General features: G+C 39.2%; 1 protein-coding gene across 8 annotated transcripts in view; it reads right to left on the reverse strand.

The window, feature by feature from the left end:
* NCOA1 (nuclear receptor coactivator 1) overlaps window positions 1–24,875 on the reverse strand; it is a 220,965-nt gene that overhangs the window by 124,529 nt on the left and 71,561 nt on the right. For 2 of the 8 annotated variants that reach the window (XM_040224481.1, XM_040224478.1), the window contains exon 3: window positions 9,548–9,602. The exons of the other annotated variants lie outside the window; for them this stretch is intronic. The gene's annotated coding sequence lies outside the window, so the exon portion shown is untranslated. The remainder of the gene's footprint in view (window positions 1–9,547; window positions 9,603–24,875) is intronic. 8 annotated transcript variants of the gene reach the window in all.

The raw sequence follows: 24,875 nt of genomic DNA on the forward strand, positions 1-24,875 counted from the left end.
AAATCAAAGGAGAAGAGTCAAGTGATGATTCCAAAAGTTACTGGTAAAACACCTGATTAACTTCAACACTTCTGATAAAATTTTTAGAAAAATCATTAAGATTTTTAAGAAACACTTTCGTTTATAAAGGATATCTAGAGAACACAGAAAATACTGCAGATAACTGTGAAATATATGAAGCATACACTTTAAAAACAGAAACAAGTCAAGGACATTCACTAATCACCACCTACATTCCACTTCTACAGGGAATACTTAGTCTTTCTAGCATAGTATATATAACGGGAGGTGAAAGAATCAGTATTAAAGAAAACTTGGCCAGAAAATGGGAAACGAGAAACTGGATTATCACACATGGCATAATTTTGAGGACTAAGCCTGAAGGTGGCATATATTGCTTCTACTCACATTCTAGAGACTAGAACTCATTTAAGTGGACATTCCTAATGCAAGGGAGGTGGAAAATACAACCTAACTCTGTGCCCAGGAAAAAGAGGAAATTTTTAGTGTATATCTAGCCACCCTGTGCAACAAACCAAGCTGGAAAACAATTTAGCACTAAAACTGAACGTGCATATATATATACTCTATGGCCTAGCAATTCTATTTCTTGCTGGAAATGCTTATACATGTATATACCACTAGACACTGTAAGAAACTCACTGAAGTATTGTTCATAATAGCAAAAACAAAAACAAGGATAAAATAATTCATCACATTCATAACTAGTTATGAAAATAAATGTGCTACAGAGCAATGCAAATGAATCTTAAAAGTAGATCTTAAGAACACATACAATGTACTTCTTTTATACTGTTTCAAAAATAAATCAATAGAGTATGTGTGTATGTGTTAAGTCGCTTCAGTCATGTCCAACATTTTGCGATCCTATGGACTATAGCCCACCAGGTTCCTCTGTCCATAGGATTCCCCAGGCAAGAATACTGGAGTGAGTTACTATGCCCTCCTTCAGAGTATCTTCCCAACCCAAGGATCAAACCTGCCTCTCTTAAGTCTCCTGTATTGGCAGATGGGTTCTTTACTACTAGTGCCATCTGGCAGCCCCAGTAGAGTATATTACTTAAGTATAGACATATGTGTAAAATGTATTTTAAATTAAAAAATAACAGTCACAAAATTCAGTATAGTGTTTACATTTAGAAGGTGACAAAAGGGCAAATGTGCTGAGAAAGGTTTATTTACACTGGGAGTTTCCACTGTATTGGTAAAATTCTATTTCTTAGGCTGGTATTATACTACTGCTTGGTCCATATTAACATACTAAACAATATTTTATGTTTACTTTCTAATGGAAGACAATAAATTTTTATTAAATGGATTAAGGAGATTACAGAATGGTATTTTATGGAGAATAACTTCAATGTTTTCAAATATTCAACTAACCCTATTTCTTTCTTTATTAATCAAAATACATTGTCTTGATTACCTAGATAACTATTCAAGAAACTACTGGTTATCACATAAATGTAGTTAAGAATTTAGAGTTTATTTAAAAACTTTTAGCAGTTAACCATCCAATTACTTCCCCAATCATATGACCATTCAGTAAATTCTAACTGACAGCCACGTGGAAGTCTCAATGCTCTTCCTGAATTGTGACCACAGTGGTTATTTTTTGAAACTACAGAGGTAGTAACAATGAACAATTAAGTGGGGAAGACATACTAGCTCTAAGCAAGATTAAAGTACATGCAAAGGAAGAAATACTTGTTTTCTGCCCTCCAGAGTAAAGGTAGGAGAAAGGAGGAGTTGTTTTCCACAGAATGATCTCCAGAGGAATTCCAATGAATAAAACTGTCAAGGTAAGAAGTGGGATTAGGATGTTAAGGAGCTATTAAATGCTTTTCTCGCAGCATTGTTTAAAGTGTAGCTTCATTGATTATAAATCAACAGCATTATTTTTTAAAATATTGATGCTACAGAATTATAGAAAGTTTTCCATGTATACTACACATTTTAAATATTCTAACTCTGAATAACTTTGTGACAAATCTTAACAGTATCAGATATCATTTGTACTGCAAGATGATAACTTATACTGAAATCTTGAAAACACTGACTACTTACAAAGAAAAGTCATCTGACTGGATGAAAACTGAGATACCCAATATTAACTGAGGTAATGGAAAACAGTTTTATTTCAGTAATTCAAATTCTATGCATATCATAAAAACTGCTATAAATGCAATCCAAAGAAGAGCTTTACCATGGGAGTAATAACAGTAAGAGGCAATGAGGTTTGGAGAAGAGAAATTAGATGGGGCTTGAGAAGCAGGCACAAGAAGAAATACCATCATTTAAAGAAGCTCCTATCTGGAAAGAAAGCAAGAGAAGATAGGCTCAAGCACAATGACAACAGTAAGAATATCTGGCTCTGGACCAAGAAATATCCCAATTAATGCCACTTGGGACTAGGGGCAAATCAAACTAATGAAAACAAAGGCACATACAGTGTAATGACAAAATTAAGAATGATCAAAAGGAAATAATAGATAATCTCAATGCTACCTCAGGAAGTGATCAGTATTTTCATGAATTTTTGACACTGACAGATTAAAGGAGAGAATGTGAATTGAGAGGGAAAAAAGGTAAATTATACAGCTGATGACGCTACAGTTGCAAGTCATATAAAAATGATTAATCATATATAAGCAGACAAAAGCTGTAAGTTCCAAGATATCCAAATTAACAAAGTCTTATTTAAAATATGTAGTACCTTTCAGTCATCACTAAACCTCCAATTTGTGGGGCTTTCCATTTGCCCTATTATCCCCACTATGTAAAATATTTCAATTCCTATATATAAGAGCTTAAATCGGATACCTGCCATAAATTCTTCCCAGACAATAGTCTTAAATACCCTCTCACTTTGAACTTTTACAGTTTTCATTGTCTTTGTTTACAGTACATACTAACTATACATGTGATGGTTAGAAATGATTAACCAGTAATTTCATGTCTAATATCTTCAAATATTAAACTTTACACTATAAAATTTATAATAAAAGTATGCTGGTTTCACCAAGTAGAATAAAATTCCTTAATAAGAAAGTACTATATTTTATGCCTCAGAGTAAAATATTAGAATATTAGAGTATATAGTAACTTTTATCCTATTGAATACCCCTTGAGACTTATCTATATATCATTCACAATATTCTACCTGTCCACTTTCTATATTTCCATATTACTGTCGAAATTAACAACATTATTCTCACGGCACCAGACTGCCAATTTAGATAGAATTAGTGTATCTCTCTTAAATGTGTCTCCAATGTTAAATCACAAAGTGCTGTCAACTCTCTCATCAGTAGCTTGGAGATCTGGGGATTCTCTATTTACAAATCTTTACCAAGGTTCTCACATAATGTTCATGGGCTTATAAACCACTTTAGTCCATTATACATACAGAACAGTACCTTAAGAAATGTTTTTTATTTACTTACTTTCCTCCTAATTATTCCTCACAAGATTTTTGTAATTATCCAGCTAAAAAATATGAAATGTATATTCAAGGCCCCCCTTCGGTTTTTCCCCGTCTTTTCTTCTCTCAGCTTCTCATAAGGCTTTAATATTCTACTTACTGGGATTATCCTCCAATTCCATATATATGCATAGTCATATACTTTCTGGGGAGGCCTTACAAATAGCTGTGAAAAGAAGTGAAGTGAAAAGCAAAGGAGAAAAGGAAAGATATAAGCATCTGAATGCAGATTTCTAAAGAATAGCAAGGAGAGATAGAAAGCCTTCCTCAGTAATCAATGCAAAGAAATAGAAGAAAACAACAGAATGGGAAAGACTAGAGATCTCTTTAAGAAAATTAGAGATACCAAGAGAACATTTCATGCAAAGATAACCTCGATAAAGGAGAGAAATGGTATGGACCTACCAGAAGCAGAAGATATTAAGAAGTGGTGGCAAGAATACACAGAAGAACTGTACAAAAAAGATCTTCACGACCAAGATAATCACAATGGTGTGATCACTCACCTAGAGCCAGACACCCTGGAATGTGAAGTCAAGTGGGCCTTAGAAAGCATCACTACGAACAAAGCTAGTGGAGGTGATGGAATTCCAGTTGAGCTATTTCAAATCCTGAAAGATGATGCTGTGAAAGTGCTGCACTCAATATGCCAGCAAATTTGGAAGACTCAGCAGTGGCCACAGGACTGGAAAAGGTCTGTTTTCATTCCAATCCCAAAGAAAGGCAATGCCAAAGAATGCTCAAACTACCGCACAATTGCACTCATCTCACACGCTAGTAAAGTAATGCTCAAAATTCTCCAAGCCAGGCTTCAGCAATACGTGAACCGTGAACTTCCAGATGTTCAAGCTGGTTTTAGAAAAGGCAGAGGAACCAGAGATCAAATTGCCAACATCTGCTGGATCATTGAAAAAGCAAGAGAGTTCCAGAAAAACATCTATTTTTGCTTTATTGACTATGCCAAAGCCTTTGACTGTGTGGATCACAATAAACTGTGGAAAATTCTGAAAGAGATGGGAATACCAGACCACCTGACCTGCCTCTTGAGAAATCTGTATGCAGATCAGGAAGCAACCATTAGAACTGGACATGGAACAACAGACTGATTCCAAGTAGGAAAAGGAGTACGTCAAGGCTGTATATTGTCACCCTGCTTATTTAACTTATATGCAGAGTATATCATGAGAAACACTGGCCTGGAAGAAGCACAAGCTGGAATCAAGATTGCTGGGAGAAATATCAATAACCTCAGATATGCAGATGACACCACCCTCATGCCAGAAAGTGAAAAGGAACTAAAAAGCCTCCTGATGAACGTTAAAGAGGAGACTGAAAAAGCTGGCTTAAAGCTCAACATTCAGAAAACGAAGATCATGGCATCTGGTCCCATCACTTCATGGGAAATAGTGGAAACAGTGTCGGACTTTATTTTTTGGGGCTCCAAAATCACTGCAGATGGTGACTGCAGCCATGAAATTAAAAGACACTTACTCCTTGGAAGGAAAGTTATGACCAACCTAGATAGCATATTCAAAAGCAGAGACATTACTTTGCCAACAAAGGTCCGCCTAGTCAAGGCTATGGTTTTTCCAGTAGTCATGTATGGATGTGAAAGTTGGGACTGTGAAGAAAGCTGAGCACCAAAGAATTGATGCTTTTGAACTGTGGTGTTGGAGAAGACTCTTGAGCGTCCCTTGAACTGCAAGAAGATCCAACCAGTCCATTCTAAAGGAGATCAGTCCCGGGTGTTCTTTGGAAGGAATGATGCTGAAGCTGAAACTCCAATCCTTTGTCCACCTCATGCAAAGAGTTGACTCATTGGAAAAGACTCCGATACTGGGAGGGATTGGGGGCAGGAGGAAAAGCAGATGACAGAGGATGAGATCGCTGGATGGCATCACCGACTCGATGGACAAGAGTTTGGGTGAACTCCAGGGGGATGTTGGATGGACAGGGAGGCCAGGCGTGCTGCAATGCATGGGGTTGCAAAGAGTCGGACATGACTGAGCGACTAAACTGAACTGAACTGATACTTTCTTCAAAATTTCTATTCTTTAAGAATACTTGCCTTCAATCCCATTCTGGTCATTGTTTCTTGAAAATTTTCTATTATGTATTATGTTATACTTGTTCATATGCTTTGTTTTCCCATGCTGTACTTACATAAAACTTCTATTATACAAATATATTCCTAGCCACAGCCATTGGAGAAGGCAGTGGCACGCCACTCCAGTACTCTTGCCTGGAAAATCCCATGGGTGGAGGAGCCTAGTAGGCTGTAGTCCATAGGGTTGCGAAGAGTTGGACACGACTAAGCAACTTCACTTTCACTTTTCACTTTCATGTATTGGAGAAGGAAATGGCAACCCACTGCAGTGTTCTTGCCTAGAGAATCCCAGGGACGGGCGAGCCTGGTGGGCTGCCATCTATGGGGTCGCACAGTGTCGGACACGACTGAAACGACTTGGCAGCAACAGCAGCAACCACAGCCTTGGATGTTTCTTTTTAATTTTAACTTGATATTTCTTACACTAATTTCAATTTTTACAGTTAATTTATGAAAATACTAAGGAATCTTTTTCCCCCACTGAAATTACTTACTTACGTGGTACCTATATAGTTAATTTTACATGTCAACTTGTCTAAGCCACAGTGTCCAGATATATACAGTCAAACACCAGTCTAGATGTCACTTTGAAGGGTTTGTTTGGGTTTTTTTCCATGGCATTAACATTTAAATCAGGAGACTTTGAATAAAGCAAATGACCCTCTGTAATGTGTGTAGTCCCTCAATCAATTTGTTCATTTAAAAACATATACTGTCTGCTGCGTGCTATCATACATTCTGAAGATTCAAAGTTGATCTATATTCCTCTCCTCAAGGACTTGGGAATTGGGGTGGTCTAGTTGAAGAAACAAATAATTAAAATAAGGTAATAAATATTATAAGGTTATGAGCTCAAGATACTATTCATGGAGCACAGGGAAGGGACTCATATATTAACTGAAGCTCCTACATCAATTGAATCTTGCTGCTGCTGCTGCTGCTGCTGCTACTAAGTTGCTTCAGTCGTGTCCGACTCTGTGCGACCCCATAGATGGCAGCCCACCGGCCTCCCCCGTCCCTGAGATTCTCCAGGCAAGAACACTGGAGTGGGTTGCCATTTCCTTCTCCAGTGCACGAAAGTGAAAAGTGAGTGAAGTCCCTCAGTCGTGTCCGACTCTTAGCGACCCCGTGGACTGCAGCCCACCAGGCTCCTCGGTCCATGGGATTTTCCAGGCAAGAGTGCTGGAGTGGGGTGCCATTGGCTTCTCCAAATTGAATCTTAAGTGCCTATTAATGAAAATATCAGTCATCATACAGTCACCCTTGGAAACCAATTATATACCTTAAAAATACAGAAATAAAGTAAAAACTCTAAAAGAACAGAATGTGAAACAAGCACAATATAAATACTAGATTGTTACTATTCCTTTGGAGTATTACTTTGTAAGAACTGGCTAAGGAATCTTAAGAGTAAGATTTAGAATGTTGAAGAATCTTTTCCCAGTTTAAAAGGCCAAACTGATTAACTCAAATAGGAAAGATACTCAAATCTCACAGTTCATAAATCTCAAGCATACTGTGTAAAATAAACATTGTAAAATGGAATTAGTCTTTCGATCTTTGAAATGCATATTAAATCATAAAATCCTTATTTTAAAAGCACCTTAAGTATACATGAAGAGTGACTGAAATTTAAGTTCATTTAAGGATACTTTCAGGAGAAGGCAATGGCACCCCACTCCAGTGTTCTTGCCTGGAGAATCTCAGGGACGGGGGAGCCCGGTGGGCTGCCATCTATGGGGTCGCACAGAGTCGGACACGACTGAAGTGACTTAGCAGCTTAGCAGCAGCAATTAAATATTTTGTATTTCATTTATATCTTTATTGAAGGCCTATCTCCAAATGGATTGTCCAAATAAAAAATCAAAAGGAACACCTATTTATTTAAATTTGGAATTCCTAAGTAAATATTTTTATTATAGTTGGTTCATTAGAATTGAGATTGAGATATAATCATAATGGTTTTGGGTGTCAGTTAATCTGGAATTCTTGGTTTACCAGCATAGCTTAATTATCTAAGCTAGTAGTTTTCAGTTCTTCAAAACCAGGTTTCTCTTTGATAGTCATAGAAGTAATTGAGTCCTCTTTGCTATTACTTGAAATTTAAAGTAAATTTCATTTGTTAAAAAAACACCAAAAGATTTAGGTACAAAGTGCTTTTTTCCCCTCCAAACTCAATAACATGTCCCCAGTTTACTGAATTCTGTATAAATTTACAGAGCAGAAATTTATAACATGTGTTCCTTGGACCACTTCAGAGGGTCATTAAACTTTCTGATACTATATACAAAGTTTTGTCCTTGTGAAAATTATTTTGAGGTAAAGTGTCTGGCTTTTTATTGAAGTCTCAAAGCTGTCTATCACCCAAAGTCAAAAAGCATTTTTTAATAAGGCTTCTAGAAGCTTTTTGCCTTCCAAAGGAGTAGTGAAGATAAATTTGCTTTGCTTTCTGTAGAATCTTGGCATGACCAACTTCGATTTTTTCATAGGTGAGGAAATGGAAGCTCCTAGAAGTTAAGTGACTTACTCAAGGATATTGTAGTTAAATCCTTGTTTAATTAACATAGGTTCCCCTAGGGCTCTTGTGGCATCCTAATAGATTTCTTAGGACCAGGCTCCCCTGTCCCTGGGATTCTCCAGGCAAGAATACTGGAGTGGGTTGCCATTTCCTTCTCCAATGCATGAAAGTGAAAAGCGAAAGTCAAGTCACTCAGTCGTGTCTGACTCTTCGTGACCCCATGGACTGCAGCCTACCAGGCTCCTCCACCCATGGGATTTTCCAGGCAAGAGTACTGGAGTGGCGTGCCATTGCCTTCTCCGATTTAACTGCTAAAATGGCTTAAATTTCTGAAAGATTAAATAGCAGTTATGTATTTTGTGTTTAATGGTTTCATCACATCATAATTTATAATTAAGATAGGTTAAGTCTATTAAGCTGCAACTTAAATTTGCTCATTATTTTACATTGCTAAGAAAAAAAATTAACTTTTCCAATGTAAAAACAAAGAAAGTAGAGGGGCCTGACTCAGCACACAGAGGGAAAAAAGAAACAATTATACAATTCTGTAGAGATTAAATAAATACATGCATCTATTATTGGTGTTAAGGTTTTACAAATCATCTACAGAATAAGCCAAAAGGATACTAATATCTGCTCTTAAGCAGAGGTTCCAACGTAGATTTTTTTGTGTGTGTGCATGCTGCTGTTAGGATTTCTCCTGTCTAAAATGGGTCCCTGGGGAACTAGCAAGAAGAAATTCTATTATTATTTTCTGATGCAATAAAGGGAGAGGCCTTTCCAGTACTGAATTTAAGGAAAATACGTAATGACTCTGCCCCAGTTGTTATGGCAATATCCCTATCAGGAATATAAAAGTAAAATGGCTACAATTTCTGGCATATTCCTTTTTTGTATTTTTAGTTAAACAATATTAAATTTCTTAAGGAAGATTTTTTCATTAGATCATGAAGTCATAAATTAAACTTTTATTATAAATTACAGTTTGTACAGTTCACAAAAGAAAAACATTTAAACACAATTACATACTCCACTTATAGCAATAGGGATTCTTGCTTCTACAATGTTTTACTTACAAATTACTGAGGAATTACTGTGTTTACTTGAATAACTTGCGTATTTCCCAGCAAATATCTGGAACTTAATTTACAGTCATCCTTACAAGCCTAATTTATCTTCTAGAATATTCTGTTTATCAAAGACTGGTACACTTACTAAAAATGATAACCAGTAGCAGAGTTAAATTAGAATCTAGATTTAGCACTTCTCTCATCTTTGTTGTTTCTTTAGATTTCTAAGATTTCTTAGAGCTGCAGATACATGGGTGAGGGTAGACTTCATATGTAAATGCCTCTATGCAAGACAGCACGAAATTAGTCAAAAAATCAGAGCTTTATTCCCAGGATTTGCAACTAACCTGCTTTTGTGACATCAGGTATAGGATAACTTCTTAGGAACTTGGTTTCTGGAGTCTGTAAAATAAGGATATTGGAGCAGATGATCTCCAAGTTCATTTCCAATTAAAATCGTTAAGCTTACATTTATGGAAGTGTAGGAAACAGAATTGGAGTTAAGTCCATTTGAGACTACGGCTATGTATGTAGGAACAGAAGATGGCAAAGAAATGTTGAAAACAAAATACAAAGATCACATTTAAAGTTTCCTCTCACAAGTTAGGTTTGGGCTTATGACTGAAAATGGCCAGAAAGCCCACCACTTTTATTCAAATCCCCAGCATCGTCCCTGCCACTATTCTAATGTCCACAGGAGTGCAGCCTATGAGTGTGTTTTCTCACAATATAACCCTTCCTGTACCTGGTCCACAAAGAACTGATCCAGCTCATCTAGATCAGGGGTTAGCAGATTTTTCTGTAAAAGGCCAGACAGCAAATACATCAGGTTTTACAGGCTATCCAGTCTCTGTACAGGATAGCAAGTACTCAATTCTGCCTTCAACGTGCAGAAGCAATCATAGACTACACAAAAATGAATGGGCATAGTGGCTATGTTTTAATAAAACTTTACTGAAAACAGACTGTAGGCAGGATCTGGCCCACAGACTGTAGTCTGCCAACTCCTGGTCTAGATCACACCAAGAAACAAGATGGTATAAATCAGCTATTCTAAATTTTTCAGAGTCCTTTCACAGCCTAGAGTAAGAGACAGCATAATACAGTAGAAATACTAATGCAGGTACTTCATGTGTGTGTGCGTGCATGTGTGCACGTGTGCATACACACTCAGTTGTGTTGATTCTTTGCAATCCGATGGACTGTAGCCCGCCAGGCTCCTCTGTCCATGAAACTGCCAGGTAAGAATATTGGAATTGGTTGCCATTTCCTCAGTTCAGTTCCTACTCCAGGGGATCTTCCCAATTCAGGGACTGAACCATGTCTCTTGGGTCTCCTGCACTGGCAGGTGGATTCTTTACTACTGTGCCACCTGAGAAGCTTCAGATGTACATACTAGATGCTTAATAAATATAGATTTCCTTTCTCTTCTCAATACCACCATCCCTCAAAATTTACTTCTAGAAATCACTTATTCTGGCCCTCTCACAAGAGGTGGTCCTTGGTCCTGACAAATATGCTCCTGGTAAAAAGTTGACTTAAAGCTCAACATTCAGAAAACGAAGATCATGGCATCTGGTCCCATCACTTCATGAGAAATTGATGGGGAAACAGTGGAAACAGTGTCAGACTTTATTTTGGGGGGCTCCAAAATCACTGCAGATGGTGACTGCAGCCATGAAATTAAAAGATGCTTACTCCTTGGAAGAAAAGTTATGACCAACCTAGATAGCATGTTGAAAAGCAGAGATATTACTTTGCCAACAAAGGTCCGTCTAGTCAAGGCTATGGTTTTTCCAGTGGTCATGTATGGATATGAGAGTTGGACTGTGAAGAAAGCTGAGCGCCGAAGAATTGATGCTTTTGAACTGTGATATTGGAGGAGACTCCTGAGAGTCCCCTGGACTGCAAGGAGATCCAACCAGTTCATTTTAAAGGAGATCAGTCCTGGGTGGGTGTTCATTGGAAGGACTGATGCTGAAGCTGAAACTCCAATACTTTGGTCACGTCATGCGAAGAGTTGACTCATTGGAAAAGACTCTGATGCTGGGAGGGATTGGGGGCAGGAGGAGAAGGGGACGACAGAGGATGAGATGGCTGGATGGCATCACCGACTTGATGGACATGAGTTTGAGTGAACTCTGGGAGTTGGTGATGGACAGGGAGGTCTGGCATGCTGTCATTCATGGGGTTGCAAAGAGTCAGACACAAGTGAGCTGAAGTGAACCACTATACTACTGGAGAAGGAATAGGCTACCCACTTCAATATTCTTGAGTTTTCCTTGTGGGTCAGCTGGTAAAGAATCCGCCTGCAATGCAGGAGACCTGGGTTTGATCTCTGGGTTGGGAAGATCCCCTGGAGAAGGGAAAGGCTACCCACTCCAGTACCCTGGTCCGGAGAATTTCATGGACTGTATAGTCCATGAGGTGGCAAAGAGTTGGACACAACTGAGCGACTTTCACTTCACCACTGTACCAAGATTTTAGTGCTCCTTCACTCCTCCCCTTACCCACCCCGTTAATCCAAAGCTGCAACTTCATAACCTTATCCATCTGGGCCTCAAATGTCAGTATTACTTCACTCACTACTGGCCCTGGGGCAGTGTAAAAAAATAGAGAAGAGAGAGAAGAGGGTAGAGAGGGAGGAGATTCAGGTGGAGAGCAGGCGAGTGGTAGCATTACCTCCTTTTCCTGACTCTAAAGAGGAGCCAGGTGCTAGCCTACTGTTAATTTAAATGAAACATGGTCTACTTTGCTGGGAATAAAGAACATTTCACTTTATGCGAAGTGCTCCCCACTGAAAGAACTCAGTTCTAACAGAAGGAAAAAAACCACAGTCAGCTTTTTTCTTTTGCTTTTATCTAGATCACTCTACCTCCAGCTGTGAAACTGACTAATGTTTTCAAAGCTCCAAGGAGCTTACTAGTAACCATGGTTACTGCTTCAAAACAGTACAAAAAAAGTAGGAGGGGATAGCAATTTGAGGAGAAAAACAGTTTTCCTGATTTTCATCAAATGAAGCTAGGTAAAGTAACAAGAGATAGATAGACTGATGGCTGGACTCAGCCTCAAGACTGTTATTGAGGTGCTTAATCGCTTAGTCTCACAGATCGAGCACCTCAATGCATCAGTTTATCTTATCCAAGAGTGGTCCCCAAAAGCTAATTTAGTCCTTTACAATTAACAGTATCTTATAAACTCAACTAATATCCTTGCCAGGAAGTCAATGAATTTGCTTTCCAGCAGAGCAGTTTACTTGGGAAAAACAAATTAAAAGCATAAGGTTCCTTAGAAGTATTTGAGACTAAGAAGGTACCTATAGCTTTAATATAAAGCTGCTCAACTTATTCTTCTTAACCTTCGTTAGTCAAAAGGTTTTCATCAAATGTTTCTCTTTTCAAACTTCTTAGCAACCTTCTCAAGTTAATTAATTCATACATATACAGTGTCTATCATGTTTCATTGCATAAGACAACTGGATACATCACAATAAAGATGCCTTTATGAAACTTAACATCTAACAGAGAAGAGAGACATTAAATACACAATTGCAAATTCTGTTAATGTGCTATGAAGGAAAAATTAAAACCTAAATGGTATTTACTGGGATATCAAGAAAAATATTCCAAATAGTAATAATGGGAGCCACCTCACTGAGCCTTCACCAAGTGCCAGGCAATGTGCATTCTTAAGTTAATATGCTTTGTCTCATATATGTCTCAGAATGATGTATAAGAAAGGTAGAATTATTCTTGGTTTGCAGAGGAGGAATCTGATGCCTGGAAGATCAGGTCACTTGCCTACATATACCTAATTTCTGACTTTTCTTACCCATAATCACACATCTTTCCTACCACATATCCAAATATCAGTATTAACTATTAAATTTTACTCAAGAGTTCTCAATTCTTGTTCCATCTCTACAAATAACTGACCCTGGGCTTAAATCAAGTCATTTCACCTTTTGGTCATTTCTCAAAATGAGGCAGATTAGATGATATTAAGGTTTTCCTAGCTTTTGAACTCTACAGTTTTATGATCACATAAATTTTTCCGTATCAGCATTTATACCTATCATATTTTATGGATCATACAGTATAATTCAGGCAAGTATCTAAATATGAACAATTCATTAGTTAATCATTCCACAAATAATTACTGATCACCTCTGTTCCAGGTACTCTTCTACGTGTTAGTAGGCAAAACAGTTAAAAATCCCTGCCATGGTGGCACTTACAATTTAGTGAGAGGAGAGAGATGATAAATAAAACAAGTAAATAATGCAGTCTGTTAGAATACAGTAAGTACTATAGAGAAAAATAAATCCGGGAAGGAGTATAGGAAGGGCTAATTCCCCCAAGCCTCTTAGGAGCAGGAATTTGTTAGGCACTAAGGCAGATAAAGATAAGCACTACCTGAGCCCCTGCCCTTGACCTGATCCACCCAAGTAAATACAAATATGAGGAATTTTAGAAAAAACAAATAAACAAAGTACCATGGGAACACACAGGAAAGAGCCACAAAGCAGAAGCACCGAGTTACAAACTGGATTTTGCTTTCTTACACACACACAAAAACAGAAAGAAAAAAAAATCATGTAAAAAAGAATATTAGCTCTATATTTTAAAGTCATGTTTCAAAATTTTACAAAACCTTACTGATAAGTGTTCTTTAAAGATAGAAAAAGATATAGACAGATTATTTCCCTGTTTGGGAAAACTATTATTAAAATTACAAACTGATCCAAAAACTACAGGCTTAATATAAATCAAATAAAAACTAAAGTATGTTTTAGAAATATAATCATATAAGAATCTATACCACAATAAAAGGGTAAAAGAGTAAATGTACAAGGAAAAACAAGGAAACTTTGAAAAAAAAAAAGAGTAATGAGGGTAGATATACCTTAATGATTAGGAAAACAGTTATATTTTTCCTATTTGCATTTCCTTCTACTAACTTTTCTACTGTTCTACAGTAGAAGTAGCAACCACTTCCTTGGAGAAGTTTAGACAAATATTTAACATTTTCTTTTTGAGTTAAAGAAAGGATTTTGCAGCAAGATAAGTCTTGAAGGTCTGGTTTTCCCAAAGAAAGACATTTTTTTAACACTAATGTTTTCTGACCAAGCTTGAAAGACTCAAGAGTGCAGTTTCTTTCACTTTGGAGAGCAGATATCCCCTTTGCTCATGATAGCTAAAACATAATGCCTACTACCTAGGGTAAAAGGAGGATAAAACCGAGAGACTGCAAATTAAAGCTTCAAATTCCCGATTCTGGGGCTTCCCTGGTGGCTCAGTGAACAATCTACCTGCTAATGGAGGAGACACGGGTTTGACCCAGGAAGACCCCACGTGCTGCAGAGTAACTAAGCCCATGGGCCACAACTAATGAGCCTATGCTCTTGAGGCCCAGAGCTGAAACTACTGAGCCCACGTGTCACAACTACCGAAGTCTGCATGCCCTAGAGCCTGTGCTCCCCAACAAGAGAACTGCAATAAGTCTGTACACTGCCGCTAGAGAGTAGCCCCTGATTCAAGGCAACTAGGGAAAGCCTTCACAGAAACGAAAATCCAGCATAGCCAAACAAAAAAACAAAAACCGAATCCTGATTCTGGCCAAAGGTCTGTGGGATAAAGACATTAAGACTGAGACAGGAGAAGCAAGTGATTAGACCAGTACTTCCTTTACCCAATCCAGGTCGAGGCTGCAAAAGGAAAGGAATGTCTGAAAGACTGAGGAAATCTGGGAGTTAGAATGGTTTCTGCTCTGCTTCTTGTTGAGTAAGTGGAAAGTCACCGCCTTCCAGAAACATCCTGTGTACCCCCACTGCCCACCCCCACCAAGCCATTCTCTACCCTCATACACACCCTGGGCCCCCCAGGTGGCGCTAGTGGTAAACAACCAGTCAGCACATGCAGGAGACACAAGAGATGAGAGTGTGAGCCCTGGGTCCGGAAGACCCCCTGGAGAAAGAAATGGCAACCCTCTCCAGTATTCTTGCCTGGGAAATTCCACGGTCAGAGCAGACTGAAGGTTATAGTCCACGGGGGCCAGAAGGGAGGGGCCAAAGAGTCGAACACAACTGAGCGACTGAGCAGATACATACCTAGCACAAGTTGGAGCGAGCCACACCAGAGCATATGCACGGAAACCCAATCCAACAGAGGAAGGGGTGAGACCTGCTCTGGGGTCTCCTTTCTCTCCTATGTGCCATGAAAGGCTCTGGGAAATTCCTGCTGTTGCTGCTAAATCACTTCAGTCATGTCTGACTCTGTGTGACCCCATAGACGGCAGCCCACCAGGCTCCCCCGCCCCTGGGATTCTCCAGGCAAGAACGCTGGTGTGGGTTGCCATTTCCTTTTCCAATGCATGAAAGTGAAAAGTGAAAGGGCAGAAAGGTAACTTAAGATGGTGATTTTAAGTTTGCCAGAAGAGGTCCCTGTAACAGGGGCAAAGCAGCTCCACAGCAGAGGCCTGGAAAAGAGATCACCTGGCTAGTGAGTCGATCGGAATCCCAAACCAGACCTCAGGTTATCTATGACACCTGGGCAAATGGCAATAGATCCTGGGAACCAAGAGAACAGATCTAGAGTAACATTAGTTGTAAACTTCTGCTTTAGACATCTGAAGAATACTCTAGGACAGTGCTGGTAGCACCACAGTAGTCACAATTCCAGGAAATAGCCTGACCAGTTACTTTAAAGGGCAGACCAGTAAGAAACCAGAGAAAACAGCACATGGACTTGATGGTTCTGGTATCCTTCCATGACTACAAGGTCACACAAGCATCCAATAAGATTCCATGGGAAAGCGAGAGAAAAGAGATGATACCTGAATGACTAGTATCCAAACAGACGGAAATATCCAAAGGGATCAATTTAAATTGCTAGATATGACTTAGTTTACCGGCTTGGAATAACACTGGTACTCTTCCTCCAGTTACCCAGTACCCAGGGTTCATCAAAAGGAAGACAGGGCTTTTAGAAAAATAGAGAAGCTGTATTTTCTTCATATACCTGAGTTAGTAGGAATAAGTTATGATCCTGCTACAGATTTTATGATGTTTGTTTTATGTAAGAATTCAAAAGAAACACTTCTTGGCATACTAGAAATCAACATCACTTTAAAAGTAACAATGGATTTCCAGTTCAAGATGGCAGACTGAGTATCTACTTCTTCTTCTCCTCAAACACCTCATCAAGCCACAGAACAACTAAGTGAAAAATCACCAAAGATAACCAATAAAAACTCTGATGATAAACAGGAAATGCTGACCACAGCATTTACTGTGGGTTTAAAGTCTTTGTCAGAGGACTTATAGTATGAACTTTGAGTTGGAGATAATAGCAGGTTAGGGACAATCTCGATAGACTGTGATAGAGGGAAGACAACGCAGAACTAATCAGAACTCTCCTTGTAGATAAATCCCTTCCTTATAGCAGAGGCTTCCCTCATAGCTCAGTTGGTAAAGAATCTACCTACAAAGAATCCGCAGGAGACCCTGGTTCAATTCCTGGGTCAGAAAGATCCCCTGGAGAAGGGATAGGCTACCCACTCCAATATTCTTGGCTTCCCTTGTGGCTCAGCTGGTAAAGAATTCTCCTGCGATGTGGGAGACCTGGATTCAATCCCCAGGTTAGGAAGATCCCCTGGAGAAGGGAAAGGCTACCCACTCCAGTATTCTGGCCTGGAGAATTCCATGGACTGTACAGGCCATGTGGTTGCAAAGAGTTGGACATGACTGAGCAACTTTCACTTTCACTTACAGCAGAAGTTTGTTAGCCTTGTCTTTGCAACTGCAAAAAAAAAAAAGAAAAAAGGAACTCTACGTCCCATTTACCACAGCAAGTGGGAAACCAATTTGCAGAGTTATATGGTCAGTGATTATATTCAGTGGAGAATACAATTCTCTGGAGAGAAGAACAGAGCTTTACAGAATTACACCAGTTACCGAGATGTTACCAGCATCAGAATTATCTAAACTGTTTAGATGCATCACCAAGACACACTGAATCAGATATTTTGAGAATAAGGCTAGGAATCTGCATTTAAACTTGGTCCCCAAGAGACCGTTACATGTACTGAAGCTGGACAAACACTGGTTTAGACCTTCATTTTAAAATACTATAAAGAAGAACAGCCAAGAACTGATGCTTTCAAACTGTGATGGTGGTGAAGACTCTTGGGAGTACCCTGGACTGCAGGGACACGTAACCGGTCAATCACAAAGGAAATCAACCCTGAAAATTCATTGGAAGGACTGATGCTGAAGCTGAAGCTCCAATACTTTGGCCACCTGATGTGAAAAGCAGACTCACTAGAAAAGACCCTGATGCTGGGAAAGATTGATGGCAGGAGAAGGGGGTGACAGAGGATAAGATGGCCAGACGGCATCATCAACTCAAGAGATGAGTTTGAGCAAACCCTGGGAGATAGTGACGGACAAGGAAACCTGGTGTGCTGCAGTCCTCGGTGTCGCAAAGAGTCGGACACGACTGAGCAACTGAACAACAACAAGCCAAGAATCATCAGCTACTTAATAAAACCTAAAAGAGGCACTAAGGTGAAAAAGCAAAGGCACAAAGACCCATAAAAAAGAAAGTAAGGCAACGAAAAGAAATAAAATGTCCTTAACTTTAACTGCTATCTTCAGAGAGATTCAATACAATATATCCATAAAATAAGAAAACTGTCATAAAATGTAGCAACCAAGGAAAAAGAAAGAATTTTTAGAAAATAAAAACAAAAACTATTTTCAAAATGAAATATCTTGACTTTCAGTGAAGGCCTGCTAAGTCACTTCAGTCGTGTCCGACTCTGTGCGACCCCACAGATGGCAGCCCACCAGGCTCCCCCGTCCCTGGGATTCTCTAGGCAAGAACACTGCAGTGGGTTGCCATTTCCTTCTCCAATACATGAAAGTGAAAAGTGAAAGTGAAGTTGCTCAGTCGTGTCCGACTCTTAGCGACCCCATGGACTGCAGCCTACCAGGCTCCTCCGCCCATGGGATTTTCCAGGCAAGAGTACTGGAGTGCGGTGCCATTGCCTCAAGATGGAGTAAAAGCCCATTATATCTCTCCCACTGATTACAATTAGTAAAAAACTCTGGAGAGAATCCTAAAAGCAGTTACCTGAGAACTCTGAAAAATAAACAATGGCAGGCAAACTGGGGAGATCAATCAATCTAGCAGTGAGTTCACGCTATTTTAAAAATCCTTTCTTGTTTACCACTTTGACATGAGGGTGGGTCGAGTCCCAGAATTACACAGCAGGTGCACACAGCAACAACTGTAAGAGAAACTCCCTTTTTCTCACTGGAATAAAAGGGGCTTCTGCAAGCTGGAAAGTGTAAATGTTTGCGATGGGGAGTTCCCAGCTCCTTTTCTTTTTTTTCTCTGCTGACCCGCTCTGAAGCCAGTCCAAGTCATAAAGCTGTACAAGTGAGGAGGGAAACTTAAAAGCCTAAGAGAAAACTGGCTCCAATCTCCTAAGAAACTAGAAAAAGGAGCCAGGGTGGCATGAAGAGTATTGGGGTTGGGGAAGGCAGCCTCACTTCTCCTTTTTTCCCCCTTATTCCTTCAACAGAGGAGGGCTCTCAGGGGTGTAACTGTACAACACTGAAGTGTGGTGGGCAGGAGGCAGAAGGGAATGGGGACGGGTACCACTACTGAGAGAAAGAAAACTCCACGCACTAGTGAGAAAGCCAGGGAGAGACTCTTGGGAGCCAGAGAACAGAAGCAAAGTCCCCAGGAGTCCAGAAACAGAGAAGATTCCACTAAGGTGCATAAGTACAGATAATAAAGAGATACTAGCTTCTCTCCATATCAAGACAAACATTTTTGAAAGTCTAATAAGAGAAAACTTAAAAGCTACTTTCAATAATATAACATTAAAAGACTATGATAAACACATAGCAATACAGAATGAGATCAAAGGAACATTATACAGACAAATACATATATAATACATGGGAATTTTTTATATGATAAAGGCAGACTTCAAACAGTGGGTAACCAAAGAAATATTCAATAAATGCTACCCAAATGAATTACCTAATTTAGAAGAAAAAAGTTAGATTTCTATAAAGCATCATTATAAAATTTTGAAAGATTAAACAAAAAAATGTTATGCAGATGATCAACAGGCACAAGAAAAGATGCTCAATACTGCTAATTATTAGAGAAACGCAAATTAAAACTACAGTGAGGTATTACTTCACACCAGTCAGAATGGCCATCATCAAAACGTCCACAAATAACAAATGCTGGAGAGGGTGTGGAGACAAGGGAACCTTCCCACACTGTTGCTGGAAATGTAAACTGGTGTAGCAACTATGGAGAAGAGTATAGAGGTTCATTAAAGAACTACAAGGGCTTCCCTCATAGCTCAGTCAGTAAAGAATCTGCCTACAATGCAGCAGACTTGGGTTCGATTCCTGGGTCAGGAAGATCCCCTGGAGAAGGAAATGGCAACCCACTCTAGTATTCTTGCCTGGAGAATCCCATGGACAGAGAAGCCTGGTTGGCTACAGCCCCTGGGGTCGCAAGAGTCGGACACGACTGAGTTACTTTCACTACTACTACTAAAGAACTAAAAGTAGAATTACCATCAGTTCAGTTTAGTCACTCAGTAGTGTCTGACTCTCTGTGATGCCATGGACTGCAGCACCCCAGGCCTCCCTGTCCGTCACCAACTCCCAGAGTTTACTCAAACTCATGTCCATTCAGTTGGTGATGCCATCCAATCATCTCATCCTTTGTTGTCCCCTTCTCCTCCTGCCTTCAATCTTTCCCAGCATCAGGGTCTTTTCCAATGAGTTGGTTCTTCGCACCAGGTGGCCAAAGTATTAGAGTTTCAGCTTCAGCATCAGTCCTTGCAATGAATGTACAGGACTGATCTTTAGGATGGACTGGTTGGATGTCCTTGCAGTCCAAGGGACTCTCAAGAGTCTTCTCTAACAACACAGTTCAAAAGCATCAATTCTTCAGTGCTCAGCTTTTATAGTCCAACTCTCACATCCATACATGACTAATGGAAAAACCATAGCCTTAACTAGATGGACCTTTGTTGGCAAAGTAATGTCTCTGCTTTTGAATATGCTGACTAGGTTGGTCATAACTTTCCTTCCAAGGAGCAAGCATCTTTTAATTTCATGGCTGCAGTCACCATCTGCAGTGATTTTGGAGCCCCCAGAAAAATGAAGTCTGTCACTGTTTCCACCATTTCCCCATTTATTTCCCATGAAGTGATGGGACCAGATGTGATGATATTAGTTTTCTGAATGTTGAGTTGTAAGTCAACTTTTTCACTCTTCTCTTTCACTTTCATCAAGAGGCTCTTTAGTTCTTCTTCGCTTTCTGTCGTAAGTGTGGTGTCATCTGCATATCTGAGGTTATTGACATTTCTCCTTGCAATCTTGATTCCAGCTTGCGCTTCATCCAGCCCGGCATTTCTCATGATGTACTCTGCATATAAGTTAAATAAGCAGGGTGACAATATACAACTTTGACATACTACTTTCCCATTATGGAACCAGTCTGTTGTTCCATGTCCAGTTCTAACCCTTGTGTCTTGACCTGCATACAGATTTCTCAGGAGGCAGGTCAGGTGGTCTAGTATTCCCATCTCTTTCAGAATTTTCCACAATTTGTTGTGATCCACACAGGCTTTGGCATAGTCAGTAAAGCAGAAGTAGATGTTTTTCTGGAACTCTCTTGCTTTTTCAATGATCCAACAGATGTTGGCAATCTGATCTCTGGTTCCTCTGCCTGTTCTAAGTCCAGCTTGAACATCTGGAAGTTCATGGTCCACGTACTGTTGAAGGCTGGCTTGGAGAAGTTTGAGCATTACTTTGATAGCATGTGAGATGAGTGCAACTGTGTGGTAGATTGAACATTCTTTAGCATTGCCTTTTTTGGGGACTGGAATGAAAACTGACCTTTTCCAGTCCAATGCTGTAAAGAGCAATATTGCATAGGAACCTGGAATGTTAGGTCCATGAATCAAGGCAAAATGGAAGTGGTCAAACAGGAGATGGGAAGAGTGAACATCGACATTTTAGGAATCAGCAAACTAAAATGGACTGGAGTGGGTGAATTTAACTCAGATGACCATTGTATCTACTACTGTGGGCAAGAATCCCTTAGAAGAAATGGAGTAGCACTCAGAGTCAACAAAACAGTCTGAAATGCAGTACTTGGATGCAATCTCAAAAATGACAGAATGATCTCTGTTCGTTTCCAAGGCAAACCATTCAATATCATGGTAATGCAAGTCTATGCCCTGACCAGTAATGCTGAAGAAGCTGAATGGTTCTATGAAAACCTACAAGACCTTCTAGAACACACACCCAAAATAGATGCCTTTTTCATTATAGGGGACTGGAATGCAAAAGTAGGAAGTCAAGTGATACCTGGAGTAACAGGCAAATTTGGCCTTGGAGTAAGTAGCGCAAAGGCTAATAGAGTTTTGCCAAGAGAACACAATGGTCATAGCAAACACCCTCTTCCAATAACACAAGAGAAAACTCTACACATGGACATCACCAGATGGTCAATACCGAAATCAGATGGATTATATTCTTTGCAGCCAAAGATGGAGAAGCTCTATACAGTCAGCAAAAACAAGACTAGGAGCTGACTGTGGCTCAGATCATGAACTCCTTATTGCCAAATTCAGACTTAAATTGAAGAAAGTAGGGAAAACCACTAGACCATTCAGTTCAGTTCAGTCACTCAGTCGTGTCCAACTCTTTGCGACCCCATGAATCACAGCACGCCAGGCCTCCCTGTCCATCACCAACTCCTGGAGTTCACTCAGACTCACGTCCATCGAGTCAGTGATGCCATCCAGCTATCTCATCCTCTGTCGTCCCCTTCTCCTCTGCCCCCAATCCCTCCCAGCATCAGAGTCTTTTCCAATGAGTCAACTCTTCGCATGAGGTGGCCAAAGTACTGGAGTTTCAGCTTTAGCATCATTCCTTCCAAAGAAATCCCAGGGCTGATCTCCTTCAGAATGGACTGGTTGAATCTCCTTGCAGTCCAGGGGACTCTCAAGAGTCTTCTCCAACACCACAGTTCAAAAGCATCAATTCTTTGGTGCTCAGCTTTCTTCACAGTCCAACTCTCACATCCATACATGACTACTGGAAAAACCATGGCCTTGACTAGATGGACCTTAGTTGACAAAGTAATGTCTCTGTTTTTGAATATGCTATCTAGGTTGGTCATAACTTTTCTTCCAAGGAGTAAGTGTCTTTTAATTTCATGGTTGCAATCACCATCTGTAGTGATTTTGGAGCCCCCCAAAAATAAAGTCTGACACTGTTTCCTCATCTATTTCCCATGAAGTGATGGGACCGGATGCCATGATCTTTGTTTTCTGAATGTTGAGCTTTAAGCCAACTTTTTCACTCTCCTCTTTCACTTTCATCAAGAGGCTTTTTAGTTCCTCTTCACTTAGACCATTCAGGTATGACCTAAATCAAATCCCTTAAGATTATACAGTGGAAGTGACAAATAGATTCAAGGGATTGGATCTGATAGACAGAGTGCCTGAAGAACTATGGATGGAGGTTTGTGACATTGTACAGGAGGCAGGGATCAAGGCCATCCCCATAGAAAAGAAATGCAAAAAGGCAAAATGGTTCCATATGGTAATGGTTCCATATTATCACATGATCCTGCAGTTCCACTTATGGACAGAACTCTAATTCAGAAAGATACATGCACCCCAATGTTCACTGCAGCACCTTTTACAACAGCCAAGACATGAAAGCAACAGAAATGTCCATCAACAGAGGAATGGATAAAGAAGATGCAGCACACAGATACAATGGAATACCACTCAGCCATAAAAAGAATAAAATAATGCCATTTGCAGCAACATGGATGAACCTAGAGATTATCATACTAAGTGAAGTCAGAGAAAGACAAATAGCATCTTATATCAATGTAAAAAAAATTATATGAGCTTATTTAAAAACAGAGTAATAAACGAGCTTATTATTGAAACACAGAAACAGATTTGCAGACACAGAAAACAAATTTATGGTTACCAGAGGGTATAGCATGGTGGGGGAAGTGGATAAATTAGGAGTCTGGGATTAACAGATATACATTACTATATATAAAATAAAAACCAAGGACCTACTATATAGGACTGATACAGGAACAATATTCAATGTCTTGTAATAACCTATAATGGAAAAGAATCTGAAAATAAATATATATCCCAAAATACATAACAGTTTAAGAAACAACGGTGTGGGGAAAAACTTAATGTGATAATGTGTGAAAAGGCATGCTTATTTCCTGACAGTGAGGAAAAGATAACTCTACCTTATTAGGAAGCAATTTGACAGTAAGTACCAAAAACTTTGGAAAATGCTGATGCCCCCCTGAGAAACTGTCACAATTTACAAAGCCTTCAGTTCTAGACTTGCATTTCATAGCTACATGACTGGATAAGTCACACACCACTTTGAGCACTGGTTTCTTCATTATTAAATATGAATACAAGCCACTAATTCTCAGGGCTGTTGTGATATTTATTAATAAAAGAGCAACAAAGCATGTAAAAGTGTCTTAAAAACTATATAGCAGACACTTGACCCAAGGCCTGTGAACTCTGGGGGATGTCAGAAGGTCCTCAAATGCTATGAATATCTATGCATGTTTGTGAAAAGTGACAACAGCTTTATGCAAACCTTCCAAGGGGTTCCAGATCCAAAAGAAAACTGAGAAGCTCCATAAGCAAAGAGCAAAATCAAAGTGAGAACACTCTGCCCACTCAATGTGTCCAGCTTGATGCCAGACGCATAACAGGTCCAAATGAGGAATTCACTAGAAAAATCCAGGTAGTATTTAAGATGATATTAAACTTACCCAACTTATTTCTAAACCCCTCAGAGCAGTATTTAGTGATTTATTAGCATATTAATTCAATCTCTGATGTAGTTGTAAAGAGAACCTGAAATCAGGAAAATAATGAAACAGCAGTTGTAGCTATTTGGATCAGCTGCATGAAATTAATGTAATCTACTAAGAAAATGGAAGTGGGGGTGGTAGTGGCAGTAAATAAATTTAATATATTTAAAGTAGCATTCTTTATTTCTTAAGATATACATAATTAATACAGAAGCCTTCTTGGGACTTCATCTTTAAGCAAATAAAAACCAGAGATTTTATGTATATATTTTTAATAAAATGGGATATAGAAAACTGTTGCTCTTCCTCCAAAATAATTAAGACTAAAAGATTAATTCTAAAACTTCTATTTCTAGATGATAAGTCATACTTTCATTAAAAAAAATTTTAAATCCCTAAAAGTAAGGCACACTGATAAAATTCTACCCAGTCAACAGATGGCAAACAGACTAAAAGGTACTTTAATTATATTGAAAATTAAACAATTAAGAATTTAAAGTACTAAGGACTTCCACTTTGGGGATGATAGAATAGATATATTTTCCCCTGTTTTTCCCACTAAGTAAAACTAAAAAGTTCTGGACGACAAATATTGATATAACAAACTTAAGTAGAGTCTAAAGGTAGAGAGAAGAAGGTAGATCAGTTAGGAACCACCAGATCTAAGGGAAACAGCATGGTGGTGAGCTCCATGGGTTTTCTTTAAGGCCATGTATGCTGTAGACTCGGAGCTGACGAAGCTCGC

The sequence above is a fragment of the Oryx dammah genome, unplaced genomic scaffold (assembly GCF_014754425.2).
Source record: "Oryx dammah isolate SB20612 unplaced genomic scaffold, SCBI_Odam_1.1 HiC_scaffold_25, whole genome shotgun sequence".
NCBI lineage: Eukaryota > Metazoa > Chordata > Mammalia > Artiodactyla > Bovidae > Oryx > Oryx dammah.